Raw genomic sequence first — 13,048 nt, 5'->3', positions numbered from 1 at the left:
TGCTGATCTCAAATTGGGGCACTTCCTTTTAGCAATAAACAGTGAACAATAGTGTAAAGCATTAGAGTATGACAGCCATCACTTGAATGGAGAAGAATACACACCTGACTCATCCTTTTTGCTGTCTGACAATAGTAACAGATTCAGCTTTGGCAGTGCCTCTGCATAACACACTAGAGGTTATATCCTCATGTCTTTTGGATTTTTGTACTGAAAATCTGTGTTGCCATACTCCAGAGATGTGCATTGATTTCTTTATAACATTTCTGTTCTCTGCTAAAGATGAAGAAAGATCTGTAATATCTATTAAATCAGCACTTGTCACTGATTATTTTTAAGTTTATCATAATTTGTAACTTTAAAGCTCTCTTTAGTTGCTTTAATTCTGTACACCATTCCTTTTCCATTCAAGAAAAGAGTTCACCATCTCAGAAGGCAAAACCATTTACTATTTTAACAGGCTCCTGAAGAGATGAAAAAGGCATGAATGGATCCTGTGGTTTAGGCGAACACCTGACATGACTGCATGAAAGAAATCAACATGTGGAACACAAAAATCAGGTTCACTTTTGGCACTGCTTCTCTTCCTTTACTACACTTTCCCTGAAGCATGTCCATGCTTTTGTTGATATCTCTCCTCTCCTCTCCTCTCCTCCCCTCCACACACCCCTTCTTTGGGCATGTCCATGCTTTTGTTGAGTTCGCTCCTCTCCTCTCCTCTCCTCTCCTCTCCTCTCCTCTCCTCTCCTCTCCTCTCTTCTCATTAGAGATCATAATTTAAATTTTACATGGCATTAACTTGAAAATATTATTCAAACAAAATTATCAAATATAAGGTTAAGAATTGAAATCTATATTATTAACTCAAGGCTACCACATGCTACAGACCAAAGCCTTTTAAAGAATACTATACAATAAATTACAGATTTAAGCTTTTCAAAGCAGGATATGCAGGATTAAGGCTACATTTAAGTCCAAACATGATAAAAGGGAAAAAATCAAATGGGCAAAACATGACTACTTCATAGTGATGTTATGTAAGAACTTACATAGGGAAATAAATCATTCCCTGGTTCTATCTTGTAATGGTAGCAGAAGGGGAAAAGATATTTTAAAACATTAATTCTTTTTTTTGGTTTGTTTTTTTGTCCTTATCTAATCTGATACCATAAATACTAAAATACCTTAATCCGAACTGTATGGCTATTGCCATCACAGTGCAGAGCTCATTTTGTTTGTCTTGTATTTCCTGCTTCAGCACATTTTGATTTCTCTTCAGTACCAGCTCAGCTCTGATGTTTTGGGAATTTGTGACCACTGAAATACTTAGTTTTGTGACGCTTTTCAAATAACCGCAGTACTATCTATCTGTACTACATTCTATTTTCAATTTTGTGGCAGATATTCTCAGTACTGACTCAGTCTTGAAGGTACTTGTGTTTTCAGGCAAAAATGCTAAGATTACACTATCCTTTGGGACTATGTATACTGCCTACATAATATATATCTATTTTGTAGGCAGCTTAGGATAAGGACCATGTATTATATAAAGTGTGGCCTATAACCAATGCCCTTATTTAGTAATAACCCATGTTTTCACTCTTTCTGACTGTGCTGGTGGCAGACTGGGGATTTGTCCGGGAGAAGATGAGTGCTGGCACAATAACATCTACTAAAGCACACTTGTTATTCCTGCCTTTCTCAATCCAAGTTGAAGACAGCAAGCAGCCAGCAGCGTAACCTCCTTGGTAATCGATACGTGTAAGAGGCTCCTAGATCCTTTTCGTGTCGTTTGACCTTCCACCTCCCCAGGAAGAAATGCTGCCACAGAGACGGCAGCGTTGTCCACAGGAGGGTACCGTTGCTCCCCTCCCTCCCTCCTTCCCCCAGGCTCCCAGGGAAATACACTGCCTTTGAAACTCACGTGCCAGCATATTTATTATTCAAAGATTTATGGTTCCTGATTGTCGCTACAGTTCGCTCTTGCGGCTTTGTTTACTTGGCAGGGTGAGGGAGGGAGGAGGGAACTGGATTAGCCTCAAAACCCCACAACAAAAGGCAGAAAAGCTCTGCCTTAGGCATTTAATAATCTGCATTTCTAGAGAATTACTGAATATGCCAGAATTATCTCCAGAAAAACTGGTGTATTTTAAAATAGTTATTTATAGCACTCGAGAAAAGCTTCACATCAAAATACATTGAAACCAACAGGAGTTTTGTTCTGATCGGGTAACCACTGTCACATGCCATAAGAGAGGAGCAAACCAGAACGTTTTGGTTTTATCTACTTTACCTTTAGAAGCATGTTACACAAATAAAAATAAACAGAACTATAGGGATGGGAGTATGGGGAAAAAGAAGGGGAAATAATTCAGGTTTTTGGTCAAGTGATGAATTATCTTCCCATTTGTAAAGACCTTTACAGTTGAGAGAGGACTGCAGCATTTCCCCGAACATAATGTGAGGGGAGGACTGGGCATTGTTTTTGTTGATTTTTTTTTTTCTTAATCGGAGGAAGAAAACTACCTAGTCCTTGCTCATAGTATTAGACAGATATCATGCAATGGCTCAAAACGCTAATTTGCTTAATTGCATTAGTCCACTTCTCTCCTGTTACGGGAATTCAGGCTTCAATGGCAAATTCAACCTCCTAATGAGATTATGGTGACGTTCTCCACATGAGGCTGTAGGGTGGCAGTAAGATGGGCAAAGGAGCCTTGCGTTTCCTTGGTGACTGCTGAGTGGTTAACCCTGGTAAGAAGCAGTGGAGGGAAGAATCAGTCTGAGTGACAGTACTTCATCCTTTAAACTTCAGTTCGTGGCTGAGCAAAGCAGAAATAGTGCCAAACAACGACCATGGGGAAATTACCCTTGTCTTAATCTCTGTCTCTTCCAGCTGATGTCAGTAGAAGGGGACAAGACAAAGGACCTCAAGCTGTGGTAAAGATCATTAAAACAAAAGAATATAAAGCCACGGGCCCTACTGTGCCATCTATTAAATATTAATATCAGTGGAATGCATACATTTTTCTTTGTTATGCTGTTTGATACTATTCTTCTAACCATTATACCTTTAATCCATTTTGTACAGTTTTATTCCTTTTTTAAGCTCCTTTGTAATCAAGGTGCCTTTTAGTCAGCTCCACCAACTAATCAGATTGCTTTCTCTTCATTACTCACATAGAGCTTTTAAAGCCTGAAGCTAACTGGAATGTATGGTCATGATTTAAGTTCTGCAGAAGAGCTGAAACTATGCCAGAAACACAGCACATAGCTATGTTGTTATTGCTGTCATATCGAGAGCAGGTGAAATGCGTTTGAATTAGGGACTATTTAATCACAAACGTGCCTAATTACCGCACGTTTATCATTCACAGGTTTCAGCAGAAACAACTGGTAGTCTTTTTTTGCCATTTATCCAACAAATTATGTTAAGACAAATTTAGGGCAATGATAAAGAGATGATGTCTGTGAATGCAGAAAGACGAGAATTTTTGGGGAGTATATTATTTTTTCCCACGGCAAAGATATTTCTGAGTCAGAGGACATGGTGCCCACATGCAATTAAGCAGTCTATAACCCACACACATGGATCCCCTGAGCACAGTTTAGTTCACAGCAGTGCAAATCTAGGGGATTTCCATCACAGCCAGTAAAGTTAAGCTGTTGTCAAAAACAATCATAAAGGCAAAATTCTTCCCACTTTCGCAAGACCATCTACGTGGGGAAAGCCTAGAGGTGCAAGTCTGTGGGTAAACCTAAATGAAGGGCTCCAAAAGGTACATGAATACAAAAATGATAGAAAACTTACTCTGACCACTGAGCATCATCAGCAGGGGATTTGCCTCTCTGGCAAGTGGCTGCTGCCCAGGAGAGTGGCCGTGAGGAACAGTATCCTGGTGCAAGGACAAGAAGAAAAGCAGAGACCATTACTACATGCAACCAATAGCAGCAACTTCTAATTCCTTTATGTTTGAATTAATACATCTGAGAGTGTCATCAATTGCCGAAATATTTCCACTATTTCTAAACCTTAGGGAGCCAATAGAAATCACATTTTAAAGATGGAAACTCAATTGGGGTTTTTGAGAGCTAGTCATTTGCCAAAGGAGAAGTGACAAGGCCAGTTGTACATTCCTTACCTCTTCTCTCCTCTGGGAAGGTTTCTGATGTCTGCTGCCAATCCACACGGTGTTTCCTTTAGTGTGGATTTGGCTACAATGGCTCCCAGCAGATCATTTTGACGTAGCTGGTCATCAGGATTAAAATAGAAGAATCAATAGGTTTTTCAGTCTGTTTATGTTTTCATTTTCCTCAGCGCTTTTAGGAAAGCCTGTAATTCTTATAATCACATCTTGACCTCAGTTCTGAAGATCTTCTATTTTGAAGGTACCTATACTGTAATCAAAGCTGCCATTACAGCATAGCTAGGTATACCTGCAGCAGCTTTCATCTAGCGAGATTCAGATTACAGCTTTCTGCAGCCTTTGGGCTGCTCAAGCCAATGGCAGGGAGGCTGTCACACCATTGGGGCTCTTACAGCCCCACAGAGAATGTTGGACATCTGCTTTCAAGAACTGTGAGCTAGGTGGCCCTTCCTGTGACAGCTCCTGCCTACCCGGCTCTGCTGGAGACACACCTTTGCCTCCTAGAAATACCTTGTTAACCCCATCACAATCAAAATGTCTGTAGTTAGGCCCTCAAAACATGACCTTCTTCAGTCCTTCAGCCCAAATATTTATTAAGTGTATGGCCAGTTTTTCTCATTAAGCTCTTGCAGTTCATGTGGGCTGAGAGATTTGCTCCAAACGCAGCAGCTACTCTTGTTGCTGCAATGCACACATTTGGTTCCTCGTCTTTCGCTCTGGATTTCTTTCTGAAATTTTTTCCTTCTTGGCTTTCGTCAGGTTTCTTTGTTGTTCTTTGTTGGTCTAGACCCCAAGAGATGACATTGTGGTGTACTTTTCAGCAGGATCAGTAAGTTAGCAGCTTAAGACACTGAGAAGCTGGGAAGAGAGTGAGATATTCATAGCAACTTTTAATGTAATTGATACATAATCAAATACTCTGATAAATAAATTAGGGGTCTTTTCAATCTTGAATTTCCTAACAGTGAAAGAGATGATTTCTCCTGACTAGAGCTGGTGCAGGAACCTAATTTAAGCACCCAGATTTAGATGAGTATATGATGTGATGACGCCTTCCCACTCCTGTTCATTTTTCCACTGCTCACATGGGTAGGAAATTCAGATATATGTTACTATTTTTTTTTTGAGCCACATGATGTGACCCCTTATTGCTAATGAGAAGAGATTAACCTTTTGAAATATGAGGATGAAATTACACTCTCTTCAGGACTACAGCCATGAGCTAATATAATCACGAAGAGCCTAGGAAAGAGCTATGGAGACACCAGAATCTCAGATCTGAAATTTGTGTCTATAATGAGAAACCCAGAACCCTTATTAAAGTGTTTTTTAAACAGGCTCAGGATCACAATCCCAACCAATTCTGCTTTGGCCAGTAACAGAGAATAGTTAGAGAGCAAGGATGTGAACGCGGATCTCCACCCACAGTTTCAGTGGGAGAAGAAAACATCTTCCAGATGGGTTTTGCCATTGACTAATCTTGCAACATCAAGAATTCTGATTTTCATGGAAAGGCCAAGGAACTAAAATGAGCTCTTAAAATGCAGGCGCAACACTGTTTGGAACTGAATTTTGGGTGTGTAACATACTGTCATGACAGTCTTTGGCTGTAATATATTTTGAGCACAGCTGCAAGCACTCACGTAGTCATTCCCTTAGAAACATCCATCTTGACTATGGAAATATTATTATTATTATTATTATTGTTGTTGTTGTTGTTGTTGTTGTTATTGTTATTATTAAATAACTATAAGTCATTAGGAAAGAGCACCCTCATCTGATTGTATGCTAAGAGAAGAATCATGGAATATAGTCAGCATTATGTAGATTTATTTTTTAAAAAGGTGCAAAGGCAAAGAAAGGCCAAGATATAGCTTTGTTGTGTTGCATGACCATAAAAAATAAATACATGGGATGAAATGCACTCATTATTCCAATTCAGAATTTGAGGAATTCCTTAATCATGGCTCTGCTAGAGGTACATTGTCAAGAGCACTGCTCTTCTGATTGCTAGCAACATTTTAAAATTATTTGACATATGCTTAGGTGCTCGTGTATCCACAAGGGAGGAATAAGAAGGTATAATGTAATGGCACAAGTCAGTTTATCCAATGCAGAAAATACTTACCTACATTAAGCTATCTTCCTTTTGCTTCTGTTGTCTTATCCATCACATAGGATGCCAAGTCAAATATTGCAATGCTAGAAAAAGAGGTTTTGTTCCTATTATTTGCACAGCTTCACCAAGAGCAGAGTGCTTTCCTGTGACACCACAAAAGTAGTCTGACATATATATTTTAGAAACAGCTGAAGTATATACAGGTGGACTCTAGTTGAAAGATGCTTCTACTCATATGCAAACGATTTTGTTGGCAAGATCTAGGCTATGCCTTTAACATTACTAACGTCTGTTTCAGTTTCTCTCTTCCATTTCAGTCTGTCTGCTTTTCTCTTCCTTCTTTTCCACCCCTTTTAATTCTTCTGTTCCCATTCCAGCAGTGCTCTGGAGGCTCCTGTCAGTCCCGTACAAACACGTGCATTAGACTTTCATGCAGCGGCTCCTTGGATCTTGGCCCCAGGACCAGAGCCCTGCTCGCTCACCAGGGCTGCCTGGGGAGTGCTGGTGTGAGCCTGCGCAGTGCTCAGCTCCCCCCCTTCTGAATGGCAAGAAGTTGCTTTGACGGTTCATCTGGGCACACCAGGAGCTCGGCTCGGCTCAGCTCAGCTAGTGCTGACATGGTAGGCATCACCCCCACTAATTCTGACAGGCTGACAATACAGATTTAATACTAACAAGCACCATCTCCTCTACCAGTACCTCATTAATATTTGCTTGATTAGTTTCATGTCTTCTTCCTTTGCTTCCCCATGTCCACTCCCTCATCTAAATTCAATCTACTTGTGATATACTCCCAGCCATTCTCCGTCTTGTCTTTGTTTTCTCCTCAAACAGCCCTCTAATTCTCTTGCCTAAAGCAACAGCGGCCAAGTGCACTGAGCAGCTAAAGCCCAGATAAGTCATTACTGACCTCCTGAGTCCTCGCTAACACAGCCTTGTATGGAGTTAAAGGAGAAAGAAGGGGAAGCCATGGGTCATGTGCTGAGGAGAGAGGTCAAGGTGCTAGCCACAGCTGAGACACACATTCTAATGAAGAGCTTTTAAGGGAGATCAGAGATGAGGCTGACCAGATGCGCTAAGGCTGCAGTACGCCACAGGAGGAAGGGAAGAGATCCAGCTCCCTGAGGTCAGCCTTTGCTGAAGGCCCTCACAAGAGACAGAGGGGATGTAAAGAAAGACGGAAAGCACAAGGCACTGAATGCCCCAAGCAATGCACGGCAGATCTGACTCTTAGCTGAATTATTACTTGGTGTGTGACACCGGAGATGTGAGGTTTGACTGTTCCACATCCCTACCCACATTTGCATTCTCCCTCCTATTCATTTTAGTTATTCTCATCTTTTGTCATATAGGAAAATGTGAGTCTCAATGCTTTATTAAAAGGCATATGGCTTTCAGAAAGCCATTACAGCAGTACAACCTCTTCCTCTTCTCATGGGAGAGCTTGGACAAGTTAGACTTTCTCTGGAACCACTGACTTGCTAAAGTTTTTTTAAAAACTGAAACACCCCCTCACCCATATTGACTGGATGGGAGTTCAGTTTCTAGATGGTGGCTGATTAGAACTGGATGGCTGATTTGATTAATCAACCCTGATGCCTGTTGATCAAGCTGATAACTGAAATACTCCAGGCGTTGCCTTCTGACCTCTCCAGAGATGGGCAGGCACCTGCAGGCAAATGTCTAATTCTCATTTGGACCCCACACATCAGACAAAACCCTGTTTTAAGCTTTATGTCTCTCAAACACTGGTACTTATTTATGGTGCTTACTTACAGTTGTGCATGCACAGCAAAAGTTGATTTTATTGCAGAATAACTGAAATTTTTGCTTTCTCGCTGCCTTAATTGCAAGCTGTATCCGTTTACTGGGTAAAGAGAAATTGAACTGGTCAGTATAGCTCTCTTCCATCCTCCTTTGGGTTCCACTATCAACTATATTTTCAATTTCAGCAGATTCCTAAACTTACCTTATGAGCTACTAGCACAGCCTACCACAACTGCCATGATTTAAATCTACCCTTTCCAAATACATTTTACCTATCAGCATCTTATGACCCAGAAAGACATAAACTCAATTTACTCATTAATCTTAGCTTCCTGAAAGTGCAATTACTGCCCTGTGGACAGTCAGTAATTGAATTGAATAAGGGTAGCATGCAAATGCCAGCCAGTGCTAGCTGCGGCTCAAAAGATAAGCCCGTATGTTTACAAAAATCGCATGTAGCACACAGACAGCAGGTAGCAAAGCAGAGTATTAGAAAGGAAAATGCATAAAGTAGCATGTGCAGGGATTAAGGAGATGCAAAAGAGCAAAATCACAGGAACTCATTCATTGGGAATAAACACAAACACAACATTAAATTAGTTTAGGTTTACAGTTACAGTTAACAGCACACAGTTATTACTTTTGCATTGAAAAGCATTTTCTGAGTGGATGTTTTCACTTTAGAATCAGGTCTTGTTTTTCTCCCTGCTTTCTGTAATTCAAGATGTTAGCTGGCATTTTACATAGCCTAGTATCCCTTGCCCCAACTGCAGCAAGAGAGATCAAACATTACAGATACTGGAGTTAGCAGAATGAGAGATTCAGTTTGAAGTGTACGTTAGTATTTAAATTCAGGTCAGGATCATCCCTTCTTACTGCATTTTGGTTCGCACTGCAAAACCGTGTTGGATAAAATGAAGCAGATTTCTTCTAGTGGAGTCTAAACCAGAAGATATTCTCCAGGAGCACAGGTAACAAATTCCAACTGCTACTGGCAGTCAGTGCCCAAGGCCAGAACAGAGCAAGGCCAAAGCAATCCCTTCTCTTGCAATGTCTGTGAGGATTCCTAGCACCAAATCAATTTGTTGAATCTGCTCATTCTGGATCACATTATTTGTTAAGATTGACATGGCATACACGGCAGATGTATAGACAATTTTTTCCTGTTTAATTGGGTGATGCCTTGCAAGAACCTACAGAGGATCTACCGGTGTCTATGGAAAACAATATAACTTTTGCTAATATTTTTGTTGTTAAGTGATAGATCTTTAATCTGATCTTTGACTAATCAGAGAAGTCTGATTCTCCTCTTCTGGTAAGAGAATGCTGGGGGATGGAATGAATGAGCAGATGATATTTTCAAAACAAAGGGGAGCAGTTTTTCCCATACTGTATTGTTATGCTGTAGAGATTACTACCACAGTTTCAATATAGATATCGGTAATCCAGGTAGGTCTAAAAATGTGCAAGCAATTAGACCAATTATTGGAAGAAAAAATCCATTGTGCTATTATGATTCATCAGCTCAAGGATAGCAGAAGTTTACCAACATTTCCTACCCAGCAGGGGAAAAACTTTATTTTCTTTTAAACCTTGTCTATTATAGGATTGCAGTGAGGAAAAAAACCTTTATTTTGTGTTTGGCTGTAATCATAGGCAATTAAACTAAAGAGGCCTGAGTAGCCCCTTCCACTTCTCTGTTCTTAAAAATCAAAACTGTGTTGGAGCAAAGCTATGTCTTCATGCAGAGGTCATCACTGGTTGCAGATGGATGTTTGGTCTCCTATTTCTTCCAGTGGTTATCAAAGCTCTTTGGATTTTGTCATGATATGCCACTGGAAAACCCATTAGGGGCAGCTGCAGTCTCCTCCAAAAAGTGACTGTAGTCAGAAACTTGTAACATAAAGTAACTCATTTCATAATTTTGGCAGGTAAAACATTTTGGTTGCCCTACTGCCTTCCCTCCTACTTTTCATGCAATTCCATACAGCTCATGTTTACACGGCTACTGTGAGTGCATCGCTCTCCCTGAGAAAGAAAACTGACTGCTTGCTTCAGTACTAGCCAGCTTTTACAGACCCGTAATTTTATGCCAGCTGGAAGTGTCTGTAGGATTCTGTGTACTAACACACTGAAATACACATGGTAGAATTTGTAACCCTTAAATGCAATGTAAGAGCGTTTTAAAAATGCAATAAGGAACTCTGGGTTAGAAAAAACCATACCAGTTTTAATCTAAAAAAGCACCTTGATTCCCTCATCACAGTAAAAAATCTAAGCCAACACCAAAGAGGATTCCTCCTTTCTAAGAGACCAAAATCACCTTCAGGAAATAAAAAATTATATTTATAAATAAGATGAAAACTAAATGTTTCATAACTATCTGTTAGAACCTATGGAAAGCTGGATTCTTTTGCAAGGGCTGGCATTTACCCAGACTGATGTGAAATTTCATTTTAATAGGACTGACCCTGCAATCCTCTGTGACAGAACAGCATCCTTGAAGAATAATGTACAGAATTGGACCTCTGAAGTACTTAGAACTAAAGTGAAAATTTGACCTTCACAATTTTAATGAAAACCACCTTCATCAGAGAAAGTTTATGTACATTTTGGCCAGAATCGGAAGGAAAAGTAATTTCACTCAAGCCACCTAAATCAAGAAATAGTGCAAAGAACAGATTCTAGGGCATTTCTAAGAATAAAAAAAAGGTGTTATGAGAACAAGTAAAACATCACAGTGATGTAGGTTGGTTGGTTGGGGGGGGGGTGTGTTGTTGTTGTTGTTGGGGTTTTTTTTTACATTTTGATTAGTTTGTTAGGAAATGAAAAAGGATTTTTGAATAACTCATTGAAGGGGATCCTAGAAAACTACAACTAAACAAATTGCATCTATCATGCAGATGACTGGAAGCTATCTAAAAATATCCCTTCTGTCAGAAAAGATACTTAAACAAACACACCTTTGCGTACAGAAAGAGAAGTGTCTATTTTTAATGTTTCAACACCACCTTTGCTTGCATCAACACAACGCACTCCTGCAGCTCTTCGGCTACATTTTCGGCGCCCCACTGCGCTGCAGCACTATTGCACTTTAAGCCGCTGCTTTGGAAAAAGCTGAAGTTCTGACGAGAAGAGCCATTTATCCCGCAGGGAGAAGCCGTCGCTCATCCCCCGGGGCCGGGAACGGACTCCGGCACCGGCAGAGCTCCAGTGACCCCTAACGGAGAACTCCCCGCGGTGCGCCTGCCCCGGCCGCGAATCGAGCCACGGCACCCAAAAACTTCTGCTTTCCCAGCCTGAACTCCGGCACTTGGACTTTTCATTATTGAGCAGGAAACGTACTTATGTACAGCTCACGCTCAAGGTCACTGTGCCTACCAGGACGCCGCCTTTGTATCTGGACCATTTGAAATGTTCTAAGCAGGAAGGAAGAGAAAGGTGAACAAACGCGGTCATTCTGACAACTTAGGAGAAAGCAGATTCAGCTTTTTAAAAACTAGAGCCAACCGGTTTCACACCTGTCAGCCAGAAACAAAACCAAAATGTTAAAGACTAACACCTCAAGTCGACCCATTTAAACTATTTTAAAAGGAAGATCTGCAATCAGAGCAATCAAGACTCTGTATAAATGGCAGCACTAACCTGAAAGATATTTCAAGTATTCAAAGATATTTCAAGTATTTCTGCCCTTTCCTCCCGAAGTGAGATACCTACAGCAATGAACTGTTTTCATTACAGGGAAAGGATTCTTTGCTCCAGCAAAACTAGTACCATTTCTACTGAATGAAAAACTGCCAGCACGAGAAGGGAGAATGAATTCATGCTAGTTGGTGCAGTTCGTTTTTGTCTTTCACAAACTGCAGAGATGAATTCATGTGAATGAATTCCCAATACAGGAAAGCAACCCATCTGGAACTGGGCTGCATTCCCCATTACTCTTCTAGAAAAGGTTTTTGTTTGTGTTTCTTTTTTGCTAGCTTGGTTGCTCTGCCCCCCCCTTTTCCCCACACACCTTGTTTTCCTTTCCCACCTCTGAAATGTACCTGCTATAAATCTTCCTGCCTCAGTGAGATTTTTGGCACACTGAAAGGTAAAGGCGTGCAACAAGAGCATCACGGAGCCAAAGCGAGCACCGACAGCTAGCAGGACAGCCCCATGTAGACAACTGACAGCGCTAGCCTGTAAGACAACCATCGGCTTCCTATGCCAACTGGATTAACTAGAAATCCCTGCCCAAGTCAGAGCTACCCCATTTCCAATCCTGCTTAAATCTAGCACTCTAAGTAACGATCAGTTTATGATACCACTTTCACAAATAATAATTATAAAAAGGCAAGCCAATTAAGGCAAACCCTTCACTGCCAGAAATTCCCACCTATTCAAGAAGTAATAAATAACAATTAAATTAAATTAAATTAAATTAATCTCTAGTTGACAGAGTATTTTGGGAGGCAGTGCTGAAGGGTAAAGGAGTCCAGAAGACTAGACATTTTTCAAACAGGGAATCTTAAAGGTGCAGGAGCAGGCTATGTCCTTGTGCCAAAAAGCTGGCAGGGAAGACGAACAGCCTCGCTGAACAGCGATTTGGGGGGAACTCAGGAACAAAAGGAGAGTTTATGATCTTTGGAGGAAGGTGCAGGCAACTTAGGATGACTACAAGGCTGTTGTGAGGTTATGCAGGGCAAAAATTAGAAGGGCCAAAGCCTAATTGGAACTTGATCTGTCATGAAAGGCAATAAAAAAGGTTTCTACAAATACATTAACAACAAAAGGAGGGTTAAGCAGAATCTCCATCCTTTATCGGATGTACAGAGAAACATAATAACAAAGGATGGGGAAAAGGCTGAGGTACGTAATGTCTTCTTTACCTCAGTCTTTAATAATAAGACCAGTTGTTTTCCTGGTGCTGGACAGGCTGGGTTGAAGCGCTGAGGTCAATCGTATGAAGTTCAACAATGTCAAGTGCTGAGTCCTGCACTTGGGTCACAAAACCCTTCGGTGACACGACAGC

The sequence above is a fragment of the Apaloderma vittatum genome, unplaced genomic scaffold, assembly GCF_000703405.1.
Source record: "Apaloderma vittatum isolate BGI_N311 unplaced genomic scaffold, ASM70340v1 scaffold18373, whole genome shotgun sequence".
In the NCBI taxonomy this organism is placed as follows: Eukaryota; Metazoa; Chordata; class Aves; order Trogoniformes; family Trogonidae; genus Apaloderma; species Apaloderma vittatum.
The sequence above is the reverse complement of the archived record's forward strand: the minus strand, read 5'-3'. Positions refer to the sequence as shown.